Source organism: Arachis ipaensis, chromosome B10 (assembly GCF_059453495.1).
Source record: "Arachis ipaensis isolate K30076 ecotype BB chromosome B10, ASM5945349v1, whole genome shotgun sequence".
Classification (NCBI taxonomy): domain Eukaryota; kingdom Viridiplantae; phylum Streptophyta; class Magnoliopsida; order Fabales; family Fabaceae; genus Arachis; species Arachis ipaensis.
The window spans coordinates 123,323,698-123,351,293 of NC_142435.1; the positions used below are offsets into that span (position 1 = coordinate 123,323,698).

The 27,596-nt window shown below is 38.6% G+C and overlaps 1 non-coding gene across 1 annotated transcript; it reads right to left on the reverse strand.

Moving 5' to 3' along the window:
• Positions 1-19,050: 19,050 nt before the first annotated feature.
• On the reverse strand, positions 19,051-19,158 carry LOC148581571 (small nucleolar RNA R71). Its single transcript, XR_015895572.1, has one exon. It is a non-coding gene; the product is annotated as a small nucleolar RNA R71 (small nucleolar RNA).
• Between the last annotated feature and the right edge of the window lie 8,438 nt (positions 19,159-27,596).

Consider the following 27,596-nt stretch of genomic DNA (forward strand, 5'->3'; position numbering starts at 1 on the left):
ACAATTTTTCTATAAAAGAAAACAAACATATACATTGAATTACCCACTATGTATAATATCAAAATAACAAAAAAAAAGTTAATAAATACTTACCTTAAATTCAGTAAACCACAAATCTCGCATTTGCTCACTCGCATGTCCCCAGGAAGGGCAGAATTCTGAAAATTTGCTTTTAATGGCATTTGTTACATGACGAACGGCAGTACATGGATTAAACCTATAAGAAGTTTAAATAATGAGTAATTACACATGTATTCATAATAAAAACAACACAGAGAGAATGTTAAAACACAAACTTGGTTGTTGTACTTACTCATTGCCAAAAGGCTCTATTTTCAAGAGCCCTTCTTAAGTGACAGGTTCACCTTTTGTTAGACCTATGTTATAGTGTCACTTCTTTTTTCGGTCAAAATCATTTTCTCTTATATTAATATCTAAAGTATACAAATATCTTTTTACATTTGTAACAGACCATTCAATTCTAAGCAAATGATCTAAAATATAAAGGCATATTATTTTTAAAATAATACTTTACATCTAAGTCTTTTTTTTAACTAAATCCAATTAAATTAGTCTAACATCAAGAACAATTATTCTCATTAAACACATTCTCTCTCATCAATTTAATGGCTATATTAAATACATTGCTTGCATATCATTTATTAGGCACATTTAATCTACACTATTTAAATCAATTCAATGGCTCTAAATGTATTCTCACATTCTCATATAAAAATCTCACTCTCATAAGATATTCTCATATAAAAATCTCATTCTCATAAGATATATCCCCCATATATATATATATATATATATATATATATATATGAAATAGTTTTGAACTGTTTTCTCTGTGATTACCTATGATGGTATCTATAAATGTTTCTACTTATCAAACTGAATGCATTTAAATAAAAAAAAATAAGATACCCCGCAAAAACAACTGTGCTTTAACAACAAGTCAGCCTCATATAATAAAGGAAAAGTCTAGGGGGCCAGCAATTTTATTACATTTTGGCCAGCATGTAACCAGCAGAGAAATGTGAGTCATTGGATGATATCTCACACCAATCTCACACCATCAAATCATCATTGATGGCTAGTTGATGGCTACCAATCACAAATGTTGCTGGCCCCCTAGCATTGCTCTATAATAAATATAATTAATAAATAGAAAAACAAGTTAGTAATGCCTAGTTTCTAGTGTGATAATCACATGCTAGAAATTGGGTCGTTACATCAACTCCTACGCCATTTCCGACGCCATCAACGAATATCAAATTGACATAATTTTACTCTTTGTAATTTTTAATCAATGTGCCAATAACTTGCACAACACCTAATGCTCAACTTTGAAAGAATTTTTTTATTTTTTTTAACCAAATACTCCAAATTACAGAGAAAAAGCCATCAACTACTTCTTACGGTCCTCCTTCCTCATTCACACAGATGTCCGACATTCAAAATATTCCTTTAGGTAGCGTTTGGTGAAGAGACAGAGACTGAAAGACTGAGACTGAGAGACAAAGACTAAGAGATAGAGATTGAAATAAATTTCAGTATTATGTTTGGTGCAAAGTGGGAGACAGAAATTGAAACAAGAATGAAATTCTAATTTAATTTGTACAAAGGGTAAAATTGGAATTAATTAATTGAAATGAAGGTATTTTAAGTATAAAATATTATTAAAATTTCAGTCTCCATCTTTAAAAATTTTAATTCCCTATATCCCTACTTTTTGGAGGTACAGAAATACTGAAATTTTGGGGACAGAGACAGAAATTTTAATATCAGTCTCTGAACCAACAAGCATGATACTCAGTCTTAGTCTCCGAGTCTCTGTCTCAGTACCTCAAAACAAACGCTACCTTAAAGTGCCTAGAACGGTCCAAAGGTAACTTGCTTCATGAATCCAAACACATCACGCCTGCCAAGTAAACTTGAAAACAACAAATAGGTGATATACACTTTTAACATTCTTCCAACACAATGTAGACATTTTGATGAGCGGATATTTTATACGCTTTTTGGCATCATTTTCATATAGTTTTTAGTATGTTTTATTTAGTTTTTATTAAGTTTTTATAGGTTTTAGTGTTAAATTCACATTTTTGGATTCTACTATGAATTTTTGTATTTTTGTACAATTTCAGGTATTTTCTAGCTAAAATTGAGGAGCTGGAGCAGAAGTCTGATTCAGAGACAGAGAAAGCACTGCAGATGTTGTCTGGATCTGACCTCCTTGCATTCAGAAGAGTTTTTCTGGAGCTATAGAAGTCCAAATGGAGCGTTCATAATAGCTATGGAAAGCTAACTTCCAGAGCTTTCTAGAAATATATAATAGTTCATACTTTGCCTTAGATTAGAAGGCCCAAAACTGGCGTCCAACACCAGCTACTTGCCCCCTTCCAGCGTCCAGCACCCACAGAGCAGAGACCAGTATCCAAATGCCCAAAGAGGACCCCCTATCTGGCGTTCCATGCCCAGAGACCTCATAGTACGTGGATCTCATCAAAGATCTGGACCCCAGAAGTGAATTTTAGCACTAGATAGACTGTTTTACCCTTACTAGTCATCTGTTTAGTATTTAAAGTGTATTATACATAATCATAAAGACAACATACTAGAGAGCAGCCATTATTTTCAAGTTTTACTTTGTATTTTACATCAGTATGAGTTTCTAAACCTCCTAGGTTGAAGGGAGGAGCCCTGCCGAGTCCTATGAATTAATAAAAGTATTACTGTTTCTTCTTTGATCCATGTTTGATTTATTTCTAAGATGTATATTCAATCTTCAACGTGGTGAACAGGATGATCAGACAATCTGCTCTGTTCGTCACATTAAAATGAACGTGCCTGACAAACACCCGCGTCTACTTGAGTTCGTGTGAATACATGACTGGAAAGCACGAGCCAACAACTATGTTTATACATCGCTCAGACGGTTAATCCACGACTTCATTGGGGACTTCTCGAGACACCAATTCAGCCAATTTCTGGGGAGATTAGGGTCTTCGAGTTATAGGCTAAAATCCAAAGAAGCAGCATCCTCTGATCCGGAAGATTTGACCTTGTCTGTGGCGTTTTGAGTAGGATCGCCAGGAGAATGAACCGCTAGAGCTTCACCCTTCGTCAAATTGGATGACCACGGCCAATGGCGTTCAATCTGTAGTAGAGGAGATCAATGACCATGGCCCATGGCGTTGATCACATATAGTCTGCCATTGAAGAGATCACTCACAAGCAGAGAAGACAGTGATACCAGAGTTAATTCAGAAAGATAAAGCAACTCCAATCCTTTACCTTATTCGTATTACAGATTTTAATCCTAATACAACTCCGTAACCCAACAACCTTCTGATTTCGCCTGACTGAGACCTGCAAGATAACCATAGCTTGCTTCAAGCCAACAATCCTCATGGGATCGACCCTGACTCGCTCAGGTATTACTTGGACGACCCAGTGCACTTGCTGGTACAGCTGTACGAAAGTGTGGGGATTCATGCACCAAGTTTTTGGCGCTGTTACCGGGGATTATTCGAGTTTGGACAAACTGACGGATTGTCTTGCTCCCTAGATCAGGTAATTTTATTTGTTGAGTTTTTTATTTTAATTTTCCTCTTCTTCAATTTTTGAAAAAAAAAATTAAAAACCTTTTCAAAAATATTTTTCTTTTCTTTGTTTGATCTTTGATTTTGTTTGAGTCTTTTATTTTTGTTTTCTTCTTCTTATTTTCAAAATTTTAAAACCTTTTTCAAGAAATATTTGTCTTTTCTCTTGTTCAATCTTTATTCTTGGTTTGAGTCTTTTTATTTTGTTCTTGGTCAAAATTTTTGTCCCCTATAAGTTCATCTTTCAAAATTTTTTCAAAAATAGTTTATTTGTTTGAGTCTTGTTTCAATTCTTTAAGTTTGGTGTCTTCTTATTTATTTTCTTTAATTTTTGAAAATTCATGTTTGGTTTTCTAAAAATTTTAAGTTTGGTTTTCTTCATATGTTCTTGTGTTCTTTGAGTCTTTTGAGTCTCGTTCATTGTGTTCTTGTTAGTCTTCAAAGTGTTCTTGAGTCTTTTTTTTGTGTTTCGATCTTAAAATTTTTAAGTTTGGTGTCCCTTTGTATTTCCCTCCAAAATATTCGAAAATTAGGGGTGCTAGCTAGATCTAAAAATTTTAAGTTTATTGTCTTTTGTGTGTTTTCTCTTTCATCATTAAATTCAAAAATAAAAAAATATCTTTTCTATCTTATCTTTTAAAGCAATTTTCGAAAATTTTTAAATAAAAATTCAGATTTTAATTCAAAATTTTTATCTTATCTTATCTTAGTTTTCAAAATTTCAAAAATCAAATCTTTTCAAAATTAAAAATCTTATCTTCTTCAAAAAATCTTATCTTATCTTTTAAAAATTTCAAAATTTAAAAACCCAAATTTCAAATTTCAAATTTCAAACTTTAAAATCATATCTTTTTGAAAATCAAATTTTGAAATCTTATCTTTTTCAAATCTTTTTCAAATCTTTTTTTTGTTTCTTATCTTATCTTTTATAACTTCAAATTTTAAAATCAAATCTTTTCAAAACATTTTAATTTCTTATCTTATCTTTTTTTAATTTCAGATTTCAATTTCAAATCTTTTCTTATCTTATCTCTTATCTCATTTTAATTTAAAATCTTTTCTTAATTAAAATCTTTTCCAATCTTATCTTTTATCTCATTTTATTTTAAAATTTTTTCTTAATTAATATATTATCTTCTCTCTCTTCTTTTTCAAAACCTCCCAACTAACTCTCTTCTCTCTTAATTTTCGAAAACTTCTTCTCCTTCTCTCTCCTCTATTTTCGAAAATTTAACATTCAAATTTTAAATCATTTTAAATTAATTAACTTAATTCTCGAATTTAATTATTAAATAAAATAAAAACAAAAAATATTTTAATTCTTATTTATCTTATTTATTTATACTTCTTCTCTTCTGACTTCTAATTATTCGAATTCCTCCTCCTCTCTATTCTTCCTTCTCATCTTCCCTTTTCACTTTTATTTCTCTCTTCTTTCTTCACATCTCACTGGAAGCTCTTTGGTCCAAGTGGCACAAAAATCTTTCTTCTTTTCTCTCTTTTCCTTTCTTGTTTATGACCAGGAATAGGGATAAAGAACCCCTCTTGACTCCTGATCCTGAACCTGAAAAGACTCTAAGGAGGCGTTTACAACAAGCTAAAGCACAACACTCCGGAAGAGATCTTTCAGAAAGTTTTGATCAAGAAAGGGAAGACATGGCCGAACCTCAAGAGGAAACCAGAAAGGTTCTTGGTGACTTCACCATGCCTACCTCTGACTTTTATGGATGAAGTATCTATGTACCTGCCATTGGAGCTAACAATTTTGAGCTTAAGCCTCAGTTAGTCTCTCTTTTGCAGCAGAACTGCAAATTTCATGGACTTCCATTGGAAGATCCACATAAGTTCTTAGCTGAATTCTTACAGATCTGTGATACTGTAAAGACTAATGGAGTAGATCCTGAAATCTACAATCTTATGATTTTTTCCTTTGCTGTAAGAGACAGAGCTAAGATATGGTTGGATTTCCAAACTAGAGAAAGTCTTAACTCTTGGAAAAAGCTAGTTAATACTTTTCTAGCTGAATTCTTTCCCCCTCAAAGGATGAGTAAAATTAGAGTGGAAGTTCAAACCTTTAGACAAAGAGAATGTGAATCTCTCTATGAAGCTTGGGAAAGATACAAGCAATTGATCAGGAGATGTCCTCCTGACATGCTCTCAGAATGGTCTATCATAGGCGTGTTCTATGATGGTCTGTCTGAGATGTCCAAAATCTCATTGGACAGCTCTGTAGGTGGATCACTCCACTTGAAGAAAACACCTGCAGAAGCAATATAACTCATTGAAATGGTTGCAAATAACCAACTCATGTATACTTCTGAAAGGAATCCTATAAATCATGGGATCTTTCAGAAGAAAAGAGTTCATGAAGTTGATACTCTGAATGTTATATTGGCTTAGAACAGGATCTTGACCTAACAAGTCAACATGATCTCCCAGCATCTGACTAGAATGCCAACTGCAGCTGGCAGTACTCAGGAAGCTTCTTCTGAAATAGAAGTATATGATCCTGATCAACCTACCATGGAGGAGGTGAATTACATGGGAGAACCCTAAGGAAATACCTACAACCCTTCATGAAGGAACCATCCTAATCTTTCATGGAAAGATCAACAAAAACCTCAGCATGGTTTCAACAACACTCAAGGTGGAAGGAACCAGAATAGGTTCAATAACAGACCATCATTCTCATCTTCTCAAGGGAATATGAAAACCTCTAAGCAGAGCCTCTCTGACTTAGTTACTCTGGTTTTCAGCCTCTCTAAGACCACTCATAGTTTCATTAATGAAACAAGGTCCTCCATTAGAAACTTGGAGGTGCAAGTTGGTCAACTGAGCAAGAGGATCCCTGAGATTCCTCCTGAAACTCTTCCCAGTAATACTGAGGTAAATCCTAGAGAAGAGTGCAAGGCCATAACCATGGAGGTGAAGGCCGAATTAGAGGAGAATGGGGTAGCGTTGAATGCCAGTGAAGGACATATCACTGGACGTTCAATGCCTAATCTGGGCAAGAAGCCTGGCATTGAACGCTAGTGAGGAACCCCTCATTGGGTGTTCAACGCCCATCCTGGCAGCAGAGCTGGCATTAAACGCCAGCCAGGGAGCACTAGCTGGGCATTCAACGCCCAGCCATGCAACCATTCTGGCGCTGAACGCCAGTGAGAAACCCCTCACTGGGCGTTCAACGCCCACACACCCAGGGAAGCTGGCATTGAACGCCAGCAAGGATATCCCTACTAGGCGTTCAACGCCCAAAAGCATAGAGGGACTGGCGTTTTACTCCAGTAAGGGTGGACAGCAAGGGCGTTCAACGCCTAAAGAGCTCATTAACGCCAGCCAAAGCTCACCCTCTGAGTGCTTGAGTCCCACTCAAGAACCCTCTATCCCAGAACCAAAGGAAGCCATAAAGACTATAGAGGTTCATTTGCATGCACTTTTGCAGTGCATGAGTTCTGATGACTACTCATCCTCGGATGAGGATGAAGACACTAGGGAAGAGCAAGTTGCTCGGTACCTAGGAGCTCTTATGAAACTGAATGCCAAGTTATTTAGTACAAGGCCATTGGAGGAAGAACCTCCACTGCTTACCAAAGAACTCTATGCTTTGGTTATCATAGGCTACCTCAGAAATTTCTAGATCCTGGACGCTTTCTGATTCCTTGCACCATAGGTACTATGACCTTTGAAAAAGCTCTGTGTGACCTAGGGTCAAGCATAAACCTCATGCCACTCTCTGTAATGGAGAAGCTGGGCATCCTTGAGGTACAAGCTGCAAACATCTCACTAGAGATGGTAGACAAGACAATGAAGAAGCCATATGGCTTAGTAGAGGACTTGGTGAAAGTTGAAAACCACTACATCCCTGCAAACTTCATAGTCTTGGATATTGGAAAGGATGAGGATGACTCTGTCATCCTTGGAAGACCTTTCCTAGCCACTTTTAATGCTATAATTGATGTGGCTAAGGGAGAAATGGTTCTCCAACTAGGAGAGGACTATATCTTATTCAAGATGTCCAATCCCAATTCTCCCTCTAAAAGAGATATAACTGTACAACACCTAGTGTTCCAACCCTCTCTTTCTGTGCAGAGCTTTACAGAACCCCCAGACATCAATTCTAAGTTTGGTGTTAGGCAACCACCAACAAGCTCTAAGCACAAGGGTACTAAAAAAGAAAGTACCTAAAGGCTGGAGGGACAAGAAGCCAGCCTTACCACATACAGTGAGTCGTATCCTGTCTTTAGAGCATGTGGAGCTCATTCATGAGAAGACAGGAAGAAAGTTCACTGTAAGGGGCAAAAATCTAAGCTCATAGTCACCTTCTTAAGGAGCTAACCGTCAAACTAGTGACGTTAAAGGAGCGCTTGTTGGGAGGTAACCCAACCTTAATTAATTATTTATTTCCTTTTATTTTGTTTTGTTTTTCTTTTAGAGTCATGATCATATGCAGCAGTAAAAACAGAGACAGAATTTCACAGTAGTGAAAATAGAACACTCTGGATGGAGTGTTAAAGTTCAAACGCCAGTGCAGAGAAGCAAGGAATCTGGATTCGCTAGCTTCTCAAGACTTGTGGGTCCCACAGCATCTTTCACCTACCCCCACTTACTTTCACACTTTCCCATACACACTTCCCTATAAAACCCTAGCCCAATCACATCCATTTCACTTTCCCACACCATCATAACTCCACCTACCCCCACCCACTTCAAAAATCAAATTTGTCACCCAAACCCACCCTATGGCCGAACCATACCACTCCCCTTCCCTATAAAAACCCCTCTTCATAACCCTTCATACACTCACCTCTCATACACTCATAAACCCCACAAGGCCGATCCCTCACTCTTCCTCTTTCTTCCTCTATTTTCTTCTTCTTCTACTTCATTCTTCCCTTTCTTTATTTTTGCTCGAGGACGAGCAAAGTTTTAAGTTTGGTGTTGGAAAAGCATAGTTTTTTTCTTTCCATTACCATTCATGGCACCCAAGGTTGGAGACTCCTCTAGAAAGAGAAAAGGAAAGGCAGTATCCACTCCCTCTGAATCTTGGGAGATGGAGAGATTCATCACCAAAGCTCATCAAGACCACTTCTATAAAGTAGTGGCAGAGAAGAAAGTAATCCCAGAGGTCCCTTTCATGCTCAAGAAGAATGAGTATCTGGAAATCCGAAGAGAGATCCGGAGAAGAGGTTGGGAAGTCCTAACCAATCCCATTCAGTATGTTGGGATTCTCATGGTGCAAGAGTTCTATGCTAATGCATCGGTTACAAAAAATCATGACACTAGTGTGAATACAAATCCAAGGAATTGGATCACCATGGTCCGAGAAAGAATCTTAGATTTCAACCCGAAAAGTGTGAGGTTGGCGTTCAACTTGCTCCTAATGCAAGGAGAACCACATCCTTACACTAGGAGAGCCAATTTTGATCAGAGATTGGATCAAGTGCTCTCAGACATCTGTGTGGAAGGAGCACAGTGGAAAAGGGATTCCCAAGGTAAGCCCATTCAATTAAGAAGGGTTGACCTAAAGCCCATAGCTAGAGGATGGTTGGAATTCATCCAAAGATCCATCATCTCCACTAGCAACCGGTCAGAAGTGACTGTTGACAGAGTCATCATGATTCAGTGCATCATGATTGGAAGTGAGGTGGAAGTACATGAGGTGATTCCTCAAGAATTGTACAAGGTAGCTGAGAAGCCTCACACCAATGCAAGGTTAGCATTCCCACACCTCATATGTCATCTATGCAATTTAGCTGGACTTGTCATAAAAGGAGATATCTCCATTGGGGAGGATAAGCCCATCACTAAGAAAAGGATGGAGTAAACCAGAGAGCATGCACAAGAGCCTGTACAATAGCCTCAGTATGAGATCCTTGAGATGCCTCAAGGGATGTATTTTCCTCCCCAAAGCTATTGATATCAATGGCAAACTTCTCTTGGAGAACTGAGCACTAACATGGAGCAATTGAGGGTGGAGCATCAAGAGCACTCCATCACCCTCAATGAAATAAGAGAAGATTAAAGAGGCATAAGGGAAGACCAAAGGGCTATGAGGAAAGAACAACAAAGGCAAAGGAGTGATATAGAAGAGATCAAGCATCACATTGGATCCTCAAGGAGGAGCACTAGCCGCCACCATTAAAGGTGGACTCATTCTCTTTTACTTCTTTTCCCTTTCTGTTTTCTGTTATCTTTTGTTTGTTTTCCTGTTTTAGTTGCATGATCATTTGAATTTATGCCTTAGAGTTGTAAAATATTCTATATATCTCTCACCTCGCTTAAAAGAAAAAAAATTTGAAAAGAATTGAGAGATGCATGAATTTCAAGTTTAAAATAAGAATAGTTTAATTATGTTGATGTGGTGGCATTGCTTTTATTTTCTAAATGTATGATTAAATAGTGCATATTTGAAGTTGAAATTTTAGAATGTTGGCTTTTGAAAAAATAAGGAAAAAGGAAAAGTATTATTGGTGATCTGAAAAATCAATAAAAATGATTCTTGAAGCAAGAAAAAGTAGCAAAAAGAAAAAGCTTGCATGCGAAAAAAAATGGCAAAAAAAATTAATAATAAAAAGCAGAAAAATCTATTACTGCCCAAAAATGCAAGAAAATGAGGACAGATTGAAAAAGCCAATAACCCTTTAAACCAAAAGACAAGGGTAAAAGGATCCAAGGCTTTGAGTATCAGTGGATAGGAAGGCCTAAAGAAATAAAATCCTGGCCTAAGTGGCTCAACCAAGCTGTCCCTAACCATGTGCTTGTGGCGTGAAGGTGTCAAGTGAAAAGTTTGAGACTGAGCGGTTAAAGTCGAGGTCCAAAGCAAAAAGAGTGTGCTTAAGAACTCTGGACACCTCTATCTGGGGACTCTAGCAAAGCTAAGTCACAATCTGAAAAGGTTCACCCAGTTAAAGTGTCTGTGGCACTATTGTATCCGGTGGTAATACTGGAAAACAAGGTGCTTAGGGTCATGGCAAGACTCTAAAAGTTATGTTCAAGAATCAAAATGAACTGAACTGGGAGAGTCAATAATATCATCTGGATTCTAAGTTCCTAAACATGCCAACCATTCATAATTTTAATGGATAGTGAGATGCCAAAACTATTCAGAAGCAAAAAGCTACTAAGTCCTGCTCATCTAATTGTAACTAAGCTTCATTGGAAACTTAGAAATTTATTGTGTCTTAATTTTCTTTTCTATCCTACTGTGTTTTTAGTTGCTTGGGGACAAGCAACAGTTTAAGTTTGGTGTTGTGATGAGCGAATATTTTATACGCTTTTTGGCATCATTTTCATATAGTTTTTAGTATGTTTTATTTAGTTTTTATTAAGTTTTTATAGGTTTTAGTGTTAAATTCACATTTTTGGATTCTACTATGAGTTTAAATATATTTTTTACAATTTCAGGTATTTTCTGGCTAATATTGAGGAGCTGGAGCAGAAGTCTGATTCAGAGACAGAGAAAGCACTACAGATGTTGTCCGGATCTGACCTCTTTGCATTCGGAAGAGCTTTTTTGGAGCTACAGAAATCCAAATGGAGCGTTCTCAATGTCTATCGAAAGCTGACTTCTAGAGCTTTCCAGCAATATATAATAGTCTATACTTTGCTTTGGATTAGAAGGCCCAAATCTGGCGTTCAACGCCAGCTACCTGCCCCCTTCCAGGCGTCCAGCGCCCACAGAGCAGAGACCAGCGTCCAAACGCTCAAAGAGGACCTCCTAGGTGGCGTTCCATGCCCAGAGACCTCATAGTACGTGGATCTCATCAAAGCTCAGCCCAAACACTCACCAAGTGGGTCCCATAAGTGAATTTTAGCACTAGATAGACTGTTTTACCCTTATTACTAGTTATCTATTTAGTATTTAAAGTGTATTTTACATAATCATAAAGACAACATACTAGAGAGCATACATTATTTTCGAGTTTTACTTTGTATTTTACATCAGTATGAGTTTCTAAACCTCCTAGGTTGAGGGGAGGAACCCTGCTGACTCCTATGAATTAATAAAAGTATTACTGTTTCTTCTTTGATTCGTGTTTGATTTATTTCTAAGATGTATATTCGATCTTCATCGTGGTGAATAGGATGATCAGACAATTAGCTCTATTCATCACATTAAGACGAACGTGCTTGACAAACACTCGCGTCTACTTGGGTTCGTGTGAATACATGACTGGAAAGCACGAGCCAATAGCTATATTTATACATCTCTCAGACGGTTAATCCACGACTTCGTTGGGGACTTCTCGAGACACTAGTTCAACCAATTTTTGGGGAGATTAGGGTCTCTGTGGTATAGGCTAGAATCCAAAAAAGCAGCTGATGGGTGGAAAAATGCCGGTTAAGAATTTTTTAATAAAAACAGCGTTGTCAGTACAGTCTTAACCGACGAAATTCCCACTATCAATTTAATTTGTGTCACAATTAAAATTAAATAACTGGGAGTAGAGTTCCCAGGTCGTTTTCCCAAAGAGTTGACACAAGGTGTAATTTATTGGTTAGAAATTTTCTGAGTAATTTTTGAGGTGGAGAACGGAAAAATAAATAGCAAGAAATTAAAGCAGCGAACAATAGCAAGAGATGTTATGTATTTGAAATAAGAGATCTTGGTTAGGAGAGATAATTGGAATTTCTATCCTTGTTGTCTTTCCCCAAGTGCAATAGTAAAAGTTTATTGCTTCCACTCAGTTATCCTCTTGCAATTACAAAGGAAGGTTAAGTGGGTAGCACTAACTCTGATTCACAAGTCCTAGTCACTTCCTAGGGAAGGACTAGAGTTAGTGAAAATTGAGTTAACCAGCAATTCTCAATTACATATTATACTTGAGTATTACAACTCAAGGGTTTCCAATTAATCAAGTTCTAAGCCAAGTTGGGAGCTCTACTCCATTAACATGAATGCCATTTTCACAGACATGTAAAAAGAGTAGATAGGAGACATGGTAATTAAAATAAATTAATAAAATCAAATTTGGTACTGATAATTAATTAAAAGAAATTAAACAAGTAATAGAATTAAATATAAAAAGAATTCATTGCATTAATAGAGTTCAAGAATAACAATATCCAAATATGAACACAGGGCAACTAAATAGAGAAGAGTAAATGAGTTATTAGGAAAACAAACTATAGAGATGACGACTTCAATCGAAGGTAGTAGCAACTCTCTCAATATCAAAACTGAAGATGAACTAAGAATCATAAGAACCCTAGGAGAAGTAGTGTTTTTCTCTCTAAAATTTAAAACTAAAACTAAAACTAAATTAAAAATGGAAGTGTGTTTAGTCTCGGCTTGCCCCCTGCCTCTAGTCTGTGTTTTTGGGCTGAAAACTGGGTCCAAATCAGCCCAGAAATTGCCCCCAGCAAGTTCTGATAAGTGCAGCACATGACGCTCTGTCACACGTACGCATAGGCCATGCGTACGCATCGCTGGACTTCTGCGCTTGTCACACGTATGCGTCGCTGTTAAATGCACCAATTCACACACACGCGTCAGCCATGCCTGCGCGTCGATCCTCGCTGTTCAGCTCCTTAGTTTCTTGTGTTCCTTCCATTTTGACATGCATCCTCTTCATCCTTTAAGCCATTCATGCCTTGTAAACTTGAAAACACCTCACAAACACATCACGGCATTGAATGGTAATAAACGAGAATTAAAAATTGACAATTTAAAGGCCTAGGAAGCAAGTTTTCAATTATAACACAAAATTAGGAAGGAAATGAAAAACATGCAATTTACATGAATAAGTGTGAGATTAGTTGGCACAAACCCACTCAATTTAGTCCAAAATATATCATAAAATAGTTGTACATCAGCAACATCCTCTGATTTGGAAGATTCGACCTTGTCTGTGGCGTTTTGAGTTGGATCGCCAGGAGAATGAACTGCTAGAGCTTCACCCTTCGTCAGATTGGATGACCACGACCAATGGCGTTCAATCTATAGCAGAGAAGATCAATGACCACGGCCCATGGCGTTGATCACATACAGCTTGCCATTGAAGAGATCACTCACAAGCAGAGAAGACAGTGATACCAGAGTTAATTCAGAAAGACAAAGCAACTCCAATCCTTTACCTTATTCCTATTACTGATTTTAATCCTAATACAACTCTGTAATCCAACAACCTTCTGATTTCGCCTGACTAAGACTTGAAAGATAACCATAGCTTGCTTCAAGCCAACAATCCTCGTGGGATCGACCCTGACTCGCTCAGGTATTACTTGGACGACCCCGTGCACTTGCTGGTACAGCTGTACGAAAGTGTGGGGATTCGTTCACCACATTTTCATTTTGATCAATAATACCTAATTTACATAATCTATCACTCGTATTAACTTTACCCACTAATACAAACTAAACAGATAGTTCATGGTGGAACCAATCTCCATAAAGCTTTGGTGAAGCTACTTGTTCCGAGGGTTACCTGAAACTGTAGGTCGATCTCGGTCGAGATCTGCGGTGGTGGCCGGAGTTGACGTGTCCGACTTGTTGGACTTGGCGGTGCTGCTGATCCTTCATCACCGGAGGGTGGTGGTACCTGCAAGAGACTCTAATGCTTAAGTTAGCATGGGCTTTTAGCAGGTATTTTCTGTAGAATCAGAGTATGAATTATACCTGGGTGCTCCAGTATATTTATAGTGGTGTGGGCTGACCTTTCTAGATAAGATAAGTTAGTTATCTTATCTTATCTTTAAGTGAAGTCATCTTATCTCTAAAGGGAACCGCCATTATCTTTCTAGGCTTTAGCTGCCTTTAGATTGGGCTATGTCCCTTTGTTTGGGCCTGCTTGGGCTTCTTGTGGTGATTTGGCCGAACTCTTTAAAGAAGAGGTCGGGGGACCTGACCTGAAGAGGTCGGTCGCTTTGTCTTCAATCAGCCCGGGTTAGATAGCTTGACCTAGGGTATGAACAGTGCCCCTACTTGAGCTCGACTTTTCCCTTAAGGTCATGTCCTTTAGACTTCGATCTTTTTGAGGAAGTCGAGCTCGAGCATTTCGCTTTGGGTCGATCTCCAGTTATGACTCCTGCTGGAACTTGGATGCGGAGCGTTTTCTTTCTCTCTTTAGTTGTGGCGCGCTGATGAGCGGATAATTTATACGCTTTTTGACATTGTTTTTAGTATGTTTTTAGTAGGATCTAGTTACTTTTAGGGATGTTTTTAATAGATTTTGTGTTAAATTCACATTTCTGGACTTTACTATGAGTTTGTGTGTTTTTCTGTGATTTCAGGTATTTTCTGGCTGAAATTGAGGGACTTGAGCAGAAATCAGATTCAGAGGTTGAAAAAAGGACTGCTGATGCTGTTGGATTCTGACCTCCCTTCACTCAAAGTGGATTTTTTGGAGCTACAGAACTCGAAATGGCGCGCTTCCAATTGCTTTGGAAAGTAGACATCCAGGGCTTTCCAGCAATATATAATAGTCCATACTTTGGCCAAGAATTGACGACGTAAACTGGCGTTCAACGCCAGCCTTCTGCCCAAATCTGGCGTCCAGCGCCAGAAAAGGATCCAAAACCAGAGTTGAACGCCCAAACTGGCACAGAAACTGGCGTTCAACTCCACAAATGGCCTCTGCACGTGCAACACTTAAGCTCAGCCCAAACACACACCAAGTGGGCCCCGGAAGTGGATTTATGCATCAATTACTTACTCATGTAAACCCTAGTGACTAGTTTATTATAAATAGGACCTCTTACTATTGTATTAGGCATCTTTGACCAGTGTAAACAATCTTTGGACGCCTAGTTCTTAGATCAGAGGGGCTGGCCATCTCGGCCATGCCTGGACCTTCACTTATGTATTTTCATACGGTAGAGTTTCTACACTCCATAGATTAAGGTGTGGAGCTCTGCTGTTCCTCAAAGATTAATGCAAAGTACTACTGTTTTCTATTCAATTCTTCTTATTTTGCTTCTAAGATATCCATTCGCACCCAAGAACATGATGAAGGTGATGATTATGTGTGACGCTCATCATCCTTCTCCTTTAGGAACGCGTGCCTGACAAACACTTCCGTTCTACATGAAATAAAGCTAGAATGAGTATCTCTTAGATCTCCTAACCAGAATCTTCGTGGCGAAAGCTAGAATGATGGCGGCATTCAAGAGAATCCGGAAGGTCTAAACCTTGTCTGTGGTATTCCGAGTAGGATTCAATGATTGAATGACTGTGACGAGCTCCTAACTCGCGATTGCAGGGCGTTAGTGACAGACGCAAAAGGATAGTAAATCCTATTCCAGCATGATCGAGAACCGACAGATGAATAGCCGTGCCGTGACAGGGTGCGTGAGCATATTATTCACTAAGAGGATAAGATGAAGCCATTGACAAGGGTGATGCCTCCAGACGATTAGCCGTGCCGTGACAGGGCATTGGATCATTTTCCCGAGAGATGACCGAAAGTAGCCATTGACAGTGGTGATGTATCACATAAAGCCAGCCATGGAAAGGAGTGAGACTGATTGGATGAAGATGGCAGGAAAGCAGAGGTTCAGAGGAACGAAAAGCATCTCCATTCGCTTATCTGAAATTCCTATCAATGAATTACATAAGTATTTCTATCCCTTCTTTTATTTATTATTCGAAAACACCCTTATCACTTTATATCTGCCTGACTGAGATTTACAAGGTGACCATAGCTTGCTTCATACCAACAATCTCCGTGGGATTCGACCCTTACTCACGTAAGGTATTACTTGGACGATCCAGTGCACTTGCTGGTTAGTTGTACGGAGTTGTGTCCACACATAGAGCCATAATGAGGATTCAATACAATTATATATTGTTAATCTCACACAAGTACAAAGAACATGGAGATCACAATTTCGTGCACCAAATTTTTGGCGCCGTTGCCGGGGATTGTTCGAGTTTGGACAACTGACGGTTCATCTTGTTGCTCAGATTAGGTAATTTTCTTTTTGTTTTCTTTTCAAAATTTTCTTCTTTGTTTTCGAAAAAAAAAATTTGTTTTCAAAAATATATTTTTCTTCAAAATTTTTAAGAATGAATTCTAGTGTTTCAGATAACATGTTTTAGCTTGGCTGGCTATTAAGCCATGTCTAACTCCCAGGATTTTGATTGAGGACTATGAATTCATTGCTTTCTTTTTCCCAAATATTTTCGAAAAAAAAAAATTTTACTAAAAATAATGTTTTCAAAAATAAATTATTCTATGGCTTCAAAATTTTTAAGAATGAATTCTAGTGTTTCATGAAGCATGTTGAAGCCTATCTGGCTGTAAAGCCATACCCAAACTGCTTTGGGATTGGCTAATCACTTCAGTGGAGTCATGCCCAATCCTTCTGGATAGGGTATGTCAGACTTGTCATGTCTGAATTACACTCATATTTTTATTAAAGCTTGGCTGGCTATTAAGCCATGCCTGACCCTTTGATTGGAGCTTTAAGACTAACATGGCAAGATTCCTGGAATTCATATTAAAAATTTTGAAATCCTTATTTTTATTTTTCACAATAATTTTCGAAAAAAAAAATAATAAATAAAAATACAAAAAAATTAGAAAATCATAAAAATAAAAAATATTTTTGTGTTTCTTGTTTGAGTCTTGAGTCATGTTATAAGTTTGGTGTCAATTGCATATGCATCTTGCATTTTTTCGAAAATATCATGCATTCATAGTGTTCTTCATGATCTTCAAGTTGTTCTTGGTAAGTCTTCTTGTTTGATCTTGATGATTTTTTGTTTTGTGTCTTTTCATGTTTATCATATGCATTCTTGAATTCTTAGTGCGTAAGCATTAAAGAATTCTAAGTTTGGTGTCTTGCATGTTTTCTTTGCATTAAAAATTTTTTCAAAAATATGTTCTTGATGTTCATCATGACATTCAAAGTGTTCTTGGTGTTCATCTTGACATTCATAGCATTCTTGCATGCATTCATTGTTTTGATCTAAAAATTTCATGCATTGCATAATTTTCATGTTTTCATAAAAATTTCAAAAATCAAAAAAATATCTTCCCCTTTTTCTCTCATCAAATTCGAAAATTTGGATTGACTTTTTCAAAAAATTTTAAAAATCAAGTTGTTGCCAATGAGTCAAATCAAATTTTCAATTTGAAAATCTTATCTTTTTCAAAATCTTTTTCAAAAATCAAATCTTTTTCAAATTTCTTAGTTATTTTCGAAAATTCCAAAAATATTTTTCAAAAATCTTTTTCTTATTTTTCCATCAAATTTTCGAAAATAACATAGTCAATTAATGTTTTGATTCAAAAATTTAAAGTTTGTTACTTGCTTGTTAAGAAAGATTCAAACTTTAAGTTCTAGAATCATATCTTGTGATTTCTTATGAATCAAGTCATTAATTGTGATTTTAAAAATCAAATCTTTTTCAAAACTAATTTCAATCATATCTTTTCAAAAATATCTTCTTATCTTATCTTTTTCAAAAATATCTTTTCAAAATATCTTTTCTAACTTCCTAACTTCTTATCTTTTCAAAATTTGTTTCAACTAACTAACTAACTTTTTGTTTGTTTCTTAACTTTTTCAAAACCACCTAACTAACTCTCTCTCTCTAATTTTCGAAAATATCTTCCCCTTTTTCAAAAATTTCTTTTTAATTAACTAATTATTTTTATTTTTTATTTTTAATTTCAAAAATTTTGAAAAAAAAAAATACTAACAACTTTCAAAAACCAATTTTCAAAAATCACTAACTCCTTTTCAAAAATAATTTTCGAAAATTCCCCCCCCCCTCTCTCTCATCCTATTCTATTTATTCATTCATTAACTAACATTACTTCCTCACATCATCACCAAATTCGAACCCCCTACTCTATCTGTGTTCGAATTTCTTCTTCTTTTCTTCTACTAACAATAAGGATCCTCTTTACTGTGACATAGAGGATTCCTCTTCTTTTCTTTTGTTCTCCTCTTTCTTATGAGCACGGACAGAGAAAAAGGCATTCTTGTTGAAGCTGATCCAGAACCTGAAAGGACTCTGAAGAGAAAATTAAGAGAAGCTAAATTACAACAATCCAGAGACAACTTGATTGAAAATTTCGAACAAGTAAAGGAGATGGCAGCCGAACCCAACAACAATGCAAGGAGAATGCTTGGTGACTTTACTGCACCTAATTCCAATTTACATGGAAGAAGCATCTCCATTCCTGCCATTGGAGCAAACAATTTTGAGCTTAAACCTCAATTAGTTTCTCTAATGCAGCAGAACTGCAAGTTTCATGGACTTCCATCTGAAGATCCTTTTCAGTTCTTAACTGAATTCTTGCAGATATGTGATACTGTTAAGACTAATGGAATAGATCCTGAAGTCTACAGGCTCATGCTTTTCCCTTTTGCTGTAAGAGACAGAGCTAGATTATGGTTGGATTCTCAACCTAAAGACAGCCTGAACTCTTGGGATAAGCTGGTCACGGCTTTCTTAGCCAAGTACTTTCCTCCTCAAAAGCTGAGCAAGCTTAGAGTTGATGTTCAAACCTTCAGACAGAAAGAAGGTGAATCCCTCTATGAAGCTTGGGAAAGATACAAACAGTTGACCAAAAAGTGTCCTTCTGACATGCTTTCAGAATGGACCATCCTGGATATATTCTATGATGGTTTATCTGAGCTATCAAAGATGTCACTGGACACTTCTGCAGGTGGATCCATTCACCTAAAGAAAACGCCTGCAGAAGCTCAAGAACTCATTGACATGGTTGCTAATAACCAGTTCATGTACACTTCTGAAAGGAATCCTGTGAATAATGGGACGCCTATGAAGAAGGGAGTTCTTGAGGTTGATACTCTGAATGCCATATTGGCTCAGAATAAAATATTGACTCAGCAAGTCAATATGATCTCTCAGAGTCTGCATGGAATGCGAGCTGCATCCAACAGTACTCAAGAGGCATCTTCTGAAGAAGAAGCCTATGATCCTGAGAACCCTGCAATAGCAGAGGTGAATTACTTAGGTGAACCTTATGGAAACACCTATAACTCAACATGGAGAAATCATCCAAATTTCTCATGGAAGGATCAAAAGCCCCAACAAGGCTTTAATAATGGTGGAAGAAACAGGTTTAGCAATAGCAAGCCTTTTCCATCATCAACTCAGCAACAGACAGAGAACTCTGAACAAAATGCTTCTAATTTAGCAAATTTAGTCTCTGATCTATCTAAGGCCACTGTAAGTTTCATGAATGAAACAAGGTCTTCCATCAGAAATCTGGAAGCACAAGTGGGCCAGCTGAGTAAAAGGATCACTGAAATCCCTCCTAGTACTCTCCCAAGCAATACAGAAGAGAATCCAAAAGGAGAGTGCAAGGCCATTGACATAAGTGCCCTGGCCGAACCTGTGAGGAGAGAAGAGGACGTGAATCCCAAGGAGGAAGACCTCCTGGGACGTTCAGTGACCAATAAGGAGCCTCCCTCTGAGGAACCAAAGGACTCTGAGGCTCATCTAGAGACCATAGAGATTCCATTGAACCTCCTTATGCCCTTCATGAGCTCTGATGAGTATTCCTCTTCTGAAGAGAATGAGGATGTTACTGAAGAGCAAACTGCCAAGTTTCTTGGTGCAATCATGAAGCTGAATGCCAAATTATTTGGCATTGATGCTTGGGACGCTGAGCCTCCCTTGTTCATCAATGAACTAAGTGATCTGGATCAACTGACATTGCCTCAGAAGAGACAGGATCCTGGAAAGTTCATAATCCCTTGTACCATAGGCACCATGATCTTTAAAGCTCTGTGTGACCTTGGTTCAGGAATAAACCTCATGCCCCTCTCTGTAATAGAGAAACTGGGAATCTATGGGGTGCAAGCTGCTAAAATCTCACTAGAGATGGCAGACAGCTCAAGAAGACAGGCTTATGGACAAGTAGAAGATGTATTAGTAAAGGTTGAGGGCCTTTACATACCTACTGATTTCATAGTCCTGGATACTGGAAAGGAAGAGGATGAATCTATCATCCTAGGAAGACCTTTCCTGGCCACAGCAAAAGCTGTGATCGATGTTGACAGAGGTGAAATATTCCTTCAATGGAATGAGAACTCCCTTGTATTCAAAACTCAAGGATCTCCCTCTGCAACCATGGAGAGGAAGCAGCAAAAGCTTCTCTCCAAGCAGAGTCAACCAGAGCCCTCACAGTCAAACTCTAAGTTTGGTGTTGGGAGGCCACAACCAAACTCTAAGTTTGGTGTTGAACTCCCATATCCAAACTCTAAGTTTGGTGTTGGAGAGTCTCAACAAAGCTCTGCACATCTGTGAGGCTCCATGAGAGCCCACTGTCAAGCTATTGACATTAAAGAAGCGCTTGTTGGGAGGCAACCCAATGTTTATCTAATTCTTATTTTTATTGTTTTTCATGTTTTCTTAGGTTAATGATCATGTGGAGTCACAAAATAAATATAAAAATTGGAAACGGAACCAAAAATAGCAGAAGAAAAATCACACCCTGGAGGAGCATCTGTCTGGCATTCAAACGCCAGAACAGAGCATAGTTCTGGCACTGAACGCCCAGAATGGGAGCATCCTGGCGCTGAACGCCCAGAACAAGCATGGTTCTGGCATTCAACGCCAGAAATGGCAGCAAATGGGCGTTGAACGCCCAAAATGGGCACCAATCTGGCGCTGAACGCCCAGAGTTGTGTGCAAGGGCATTTTGCATGCCTAAATTGGTGCAGGGATGTAAATGCCTTGACACCTCAGGATCTGTGGACCTCACAGGATCATCTCAGGATCTGTGGACCCCACAGGATCCCCACCTACCTCCACTCACCCTCTTCTCTCTTCTCAATCATCCTCTATTCCCAATAAACACTCTTCCCTAATTAACCCTTTACCACTCACATCCAAACACCCACTTTCCTTCAAAAATTCAACATCTCTTCCCCACCCAATCCCACCCATATGGCCGAATACACACAGCCATCCATCTCCTCCATATCCTCTTCTTCTTCTATTCTTTCTCCTTTTGCTCGAGGGCGAGCAACATTCTAAGTTTGGTGTGGTAAAAAGCATAGCTTTTTTGTTTTTCTCCATAACCATTGATGGCACCTAAGGCCAGAGAGGCCTCTAGAAAGAGGAAAGGGAAGACAAAAGCTTCCATCAAGGGTCTATAGCTCAGTGGTAAAACATTTGACTGCAAATCAAGAGATCCCTAAGACACCTCAGGGGATACATTTTCTTCCACACAATTATTGGAAGCAACTAAGGGTGGAACATCAAGAGCACTCCATCATCCTCCATGAAATCAAAGAAGATCTAAAAGCAATGAAGGAGGAGCAGCAAAGACAAGGAAGAGACATAGAAGAGCTCAAGGACATCACTAAAGTGGACTCATTCCTTGTTCTTACTTTCTCTGTTTTTTGTTTTCTATGTTATGTGCTTATCTATGTTTGTGTCTTCATTACATGATCATTAGTAGTAGTAACTTTGTCTTAAAGTTATAAATGTCCTATGAATCCATCACCTCTCTTAAATGAAAAATGTTTTAATTCAAAAGAACAAGAAGTACATGAGTTTCGAATTTATCCTTGAACTTAGCTTAATTATATTGATGTGGTGACAATGCTTCTTGTTTTCTGAATGTATGCTTGAACAGTGCATATGTCTTTTGAAGTTGTTGTTTAAGAATGTTAAATATGTTGGCTCTTGAAAGAACAATGACTAGGAGACATGTTATTTGATAATCTGAAAAATCATAAAAATGATTCTTGAAGCAAGAAAAAACAGCAAAGAACAAAGCTTGCAGAAAAAAAAAAAGGGGGGCGGAAAAAAATATATATATATAGAAAAAAAATATAGAAAGAAAAAGAAAAAGCAAGCAGAAAAAGCCAATAACCCTTAAAACCAAAAGGCAAGGGCAAATAAAAAGGATCCCAAGGCTTTGAGCATCAGTGGATAGGAGGGCCTAAAGGAATAAAATCCTGGTCTAAGCGGCTAAACCAAGCTGTCCCTAACCATGTGCTTGTGGCGTGTAGGTGTCAAGTGAAAACTTGAGACTGAGCGGTTAAAGTCAAGGTCCAAAGCAAAAACAAAGAGTGTGCTTAAGAACCCTGGACACCTCTAATTGGGGACTTTAGCAAAGCTGAGTCACAATCTGAAAAGGTTCACCCAATTATGTGTCTGTGGCATTTATGTATCTGGTGGTAATACTGGAAAATAAAGTGCTTAGGGCCACGGCCAAGACTCATAAAGAAGCTGTGTTCAAGAATCATCATACTGAACTAGGAGAATCAATAACACCATCTGAACTCTGAGTTCCTATAGATGCCAATCATTCTGAACCTCAATGGATAAAGTGAGATGCCAAAACTATTCAAGAGGCAAAAAGCTATAAGTCCCGCTCATATGATTGAAACTATGTTTCATTGATAGTTTGGAATTTATAGTATATTCTATTCTTTTTATCCTATTTTGATTTTTAGTTGCTTGGGGACAAGCAACAATTTAAGTTTGGTGTTGTGATGAGCGGATAATTTATACGCTTTTTGACATTGTTTTTAGTATGTTTTTAGTAGGATCTAGTTACTTTTAGGGATGTTTTTAATAGATTTTGTGTTAAATTCACATTTCTGGACTTTACTATGAGTTTGTGTGTTTTTCTGTGATTTCAGGTATTTTCTGGCTGAAATTGAGGGACTTGAGCAGAAATCAGATTCAGAGGTTGAAAAAAGGACTGTTGATGCTGTTGGATTCTGACCTCCCTGCACTCAAAGTGGATTTTTTGGAGCTACAGAACTCGAAATGGCGCGCTTCCAATTGCGTTGGAAAGTAGACATCCAGGGCTTTCCAGCAATACATAATAATCCATACTTTGGCCAAGAATTGACGACGTAAACTGGCGTTCAACGCCAGCCTTCTGCCCAAATCTGGCGTCCAGCGCCAGAAAAGGATCCAAAACCAGAGTTGAACGCCCAAACTGGCACAGAAACTGGCGTTCAACTCCACAAATGGCCTCTGCACGTGCAACACTTAAGCTCAGCCCAAACACACACCAAGTGGGCCCCGGAAGTGGATTTATGCATCAATTACTTACTCATGTAAACCCTAGTGACTAGTTTATTATAAATAGGACCTCTTACTATTGTATTAGGCAACTTTGACCAGTGTAAACAATCTTTGGACGCCTGGTTCTTAGATCAGAGGGGCTGGCCATCTCGGCCATGCCTGGACCTTCACTTATGTATTTTCATACGGTAGAGTTTCTACACTCCATAGATTAAGGTGTGGAGCTCTGCTGTTCCTCAAAGATTAATGCAAAGTACTACTGTTTTCTATTCAATTCTTCTTATTTCGCTTCTAAGATATCCATTCGCACCCAAGAACATGATGAAGGTGATGATTATGTGTGACGCTCATCATCCTTCTCCTTTAGGAACGCGTGCCTGACAAACACTTCCGTTCTACATGAAATAAAGCTAGAATGAGTATCTCTTAGATCTCCTAACCAGAATCTTCGTGGCGAAAGCTAGAATGATGGCGGCATTCAAGAGAATCCGGAAGGTCTAAACCTTGTCTGTGGTATTCCGAGTAGGATTCAATGATTGAATGACTGTGACGAGCTCCTAACTCGCGATTGCAGGGCGTTAGTGACAGACGCAAAAGGATAGTAAATCCTATTCCAGCATGATCGAGAACCGACAGATGAATAGCCGTGCCGTGACAGGGTGCGTGAGCATATTATTCACTAAGAGGATAAGATGAAGCCATTGACAAGGGTGATGCCTCCAGACGATTAGCCGTGCCGTGACAGGGCATTGGATCATTTTCCCGAGAGATGACCGAAAGTAGCCATTGACAGTGGTGATGTATCACATAAAGCCAGCCATGGAAAGGAGTGAGACTGATTGGATGAAGATGGCAGGAAAGCAGAGGTTCAGAGGAACGAAAAGCATCTCCATTCGCTTATCTGAAATTCCTATCAATGAATTACATAAGTATTTCTATCCCTTCTTTTATTTATTATTCGAAAACACCCTTATCACTTTATATCTGCCTGACTGAGATTTACAAGGTGACCATAGCTTGCTTCATACCAACAATCTCCGTGGGATTCGACCCTTACTCACGTAAGGTATTACTTGGACGACCCAGTGCACTTGCTGGTTAGTTGTACGGAGTTGTGTCCACACATAGAGCCATAATGAGGATTCAATACAATTATATATTGTTAATCTCACACAAGTACAAAGAACATGGAGATCACAATTTCGTGCACCACGCGCATTTCGCTTTTTCTTGGAAACGTGCAAGGGTTTTAAAAGCTCATTAATACCCCCCTTCGCCGTTTCCTTTTTCCCTCTTTGGCACTTCATTTTTAATCTTTCAAGGAATCATTTTTCAGTTTCTTTCTCTAATTCATCTTTGTCTTCTTTGCTCATCGTTTGTAAGGCATTTTGTTCCTTTTGATATCTTCTCGTTTACACACCCTCAAGCTTTCCATCTCATTTGCTCGAGAGCGTTTTGTTAGCGCAGATTTGGTCGCTTGCTTCTTCCTGATCCTTCCTTCGCGCTTGATTCTTCTTTCTCCACAGGTTGGTATTTTCTTTCCCTTTTATGTTTTCAATGGTCGCCTTCTTGTATGTCTCCATTGTTGTGTGTGATTTTTACTGATTTTGTCTCTGAGAATCTTGACCCATTTGAAAAAAGATTGTGTCTTTCCTTTCGACATTTTGTTTTCCTGATTTTCCCGAAAAGCTTGCATCTTTGTGGTGATCCCTGCATTCTTTTGCTGTGACGTGTGCCTGGTAGTTTTTGCTTTCTTAGGGTTTTATTATCACTGTTCCTGTTTCTTTTATCCTTGCATATCCTCGTTTCTGGGTTCACTACTTTTGTTTGAACTGTTGGTAAAGAAAGATTGTAGCTTTGATGATTTTTGTTGATGATGATGGGTTTCTTGCTGCTTTTTGTGGAGTGATGTTACTAGAGAAGGATTGTGTTTTCTTGTTGCGAGATGTTAGGGCATAGACCATCGATTTCCTTCTATCCTGGTTCTTGCCTTGTTACTGCCTCCAAAGGGTGCCCCTGGACTTTAGTATGAATCCTGGGGTTTCCCTTTTACTTCCGTGTCTGACTCTTGATGTTTTGTTGCTATTTGTCCGAGTTGTTTCCATGTTTGCCCGAGTTGTTTGGTAGTAACCCAATTTTTCTTTTTCTTACTGTAGGAATAGTTGACCTATGTCTTCTCGCAAAAACATTATTGAGATGTCTACTAAGATCTCGGATGGCATGTCTGACTGACTGGACTCCATTGTTTTGATGTGTGTTACCGTGGCTGATCCTGAGTACTGTGTGCGACTTAGGAGGCACCATAGAATTTGTAGTAATAGGGACCAGGAGAAAAATTATGAGTTGGTGTCACCTGACCTTGAGGAGAGGGTTAATTTCCCTCCTTTGACTCAAGAAGAACGTCCCTTTTTCTATGCTTATGACTATTTCTTTAGTCAATTGAATATTACCATTCCTTTTACCCCTTTTGAGACCGAGTTGTTGTGGTCCTGCAATATAGCTCCTTCTCAGCTCCACCCAAACTCTTGGGGCTTCATAAAAATCTTCCAATTATTGTGTCAGGAACTGGATATCCGACCTACCCAAATTCTTTTTCTTTATCTTTTTGTGTTGACGAAGCCTGGGGCAGCTAAGAAGAAGGCTTCCTGGATTTCTTTCCGAGCTACCCAAGGAAAGAAAGCGTTCTCTATATATGATGAGTCCTTTAGGGACTTTAAGAACTACTATTTCAATGTCTGAGCTGTTGAGGGAGCTCGGCCTTCTTTTTGGATGAAAATAATGAACCTACCTTTCCTTTGTGCTGGCAAAAGAATGTAGTAGTGGCTAGGTATTCTTGGGAAAGTCTGGATGAGGTCGAGCAGTCCTTTGTGCATGTGTTGGAGGAAAATTGGGGAGAGCCTCCCCATCTCGACACGAAGAAGTTTCTAGGAGATCCTACCCTTCTTCGGGCTGAATTGGGTAGTTGCCGACTTCTTTTTTAGCTTTTCTTTATTTGTTTATTTGTTTGGAAATCTATCCCTTTCTTGCCTGCAACTTGATTTCGTTGTTTTTCTTTTTTCAGAGATGGTGAAGTCTACGGATTCTATGAAGCACTTCCGTCGGGCTAAGAAAGCAACAGCTGCTCAAAACATCTCGGCGAAGACTTCTGGAGAAGGATCTACCCAAGTTCCTCCGAAGAGGCCGACCTCGGATACTTCTGGGCCGAGAAAAATCATCCCGACTCCTCAGGTTCGTATGGTTCCTTCTACTCCTCTCCAGTCAACCTCTGGTGCTGCCTCTTCTCCTACTGCTAGTCCTCCTCCTAAAAAACAGAAGACTGTGGATCCTTATGACTTGGATGCCCCTGATTTTGATGCTGTAGGGTTTGTTGATAATCAAATTGCTCCTTATGGTCGACTTCCAATGGATTATGTGTCCATCCTTCATCACTTGAATTTTATTACCAGTAACAGTATTTGGATGGCCCATATGGGAGCAGCTCTATTCTGTACTGTTCAGGATTTCCCAGTTCATGTGACTAAGGCTTTTCTGGAGGATGCTAAATCAGATTTTGATAGGATAAAAGGGGTGAAGGATGAGCTTGATGCTAGGGTAATTAAGCTGGAGTTGGATTTGGAGAAGGAAAAGTCCCGGGCTACCAGGGCTGAGGCGGCTACAAACTTGGCGGAGGAGATGGCGAAGAAACACAAGGAGAGTTACACCCACACTTATGCCTAGGTGTTGGAGCTGAGGGAGAGGCTTGATTCTGTACGTGTGGATTATGCCGATCTCCAGGGTCATCTTGTAGATACTGTGACGGGTGCTTATGAAAACTTAAAGGCACAGGTCCGAGTTCTCGCTCCTGAACTCGACCTCACTCTCTTCAGCCTGGACAACGTGGTGGAGGATGGCAAGATAGTGCCTGCTCCGGATGATGAAGATGACGGGCCTCCTCCTGCACTGCCAGCCAAAGCTTCTGCAGCCACGACTCCTTCAAATCCTTCTGCTGAAGTCGACCATTCCGAACC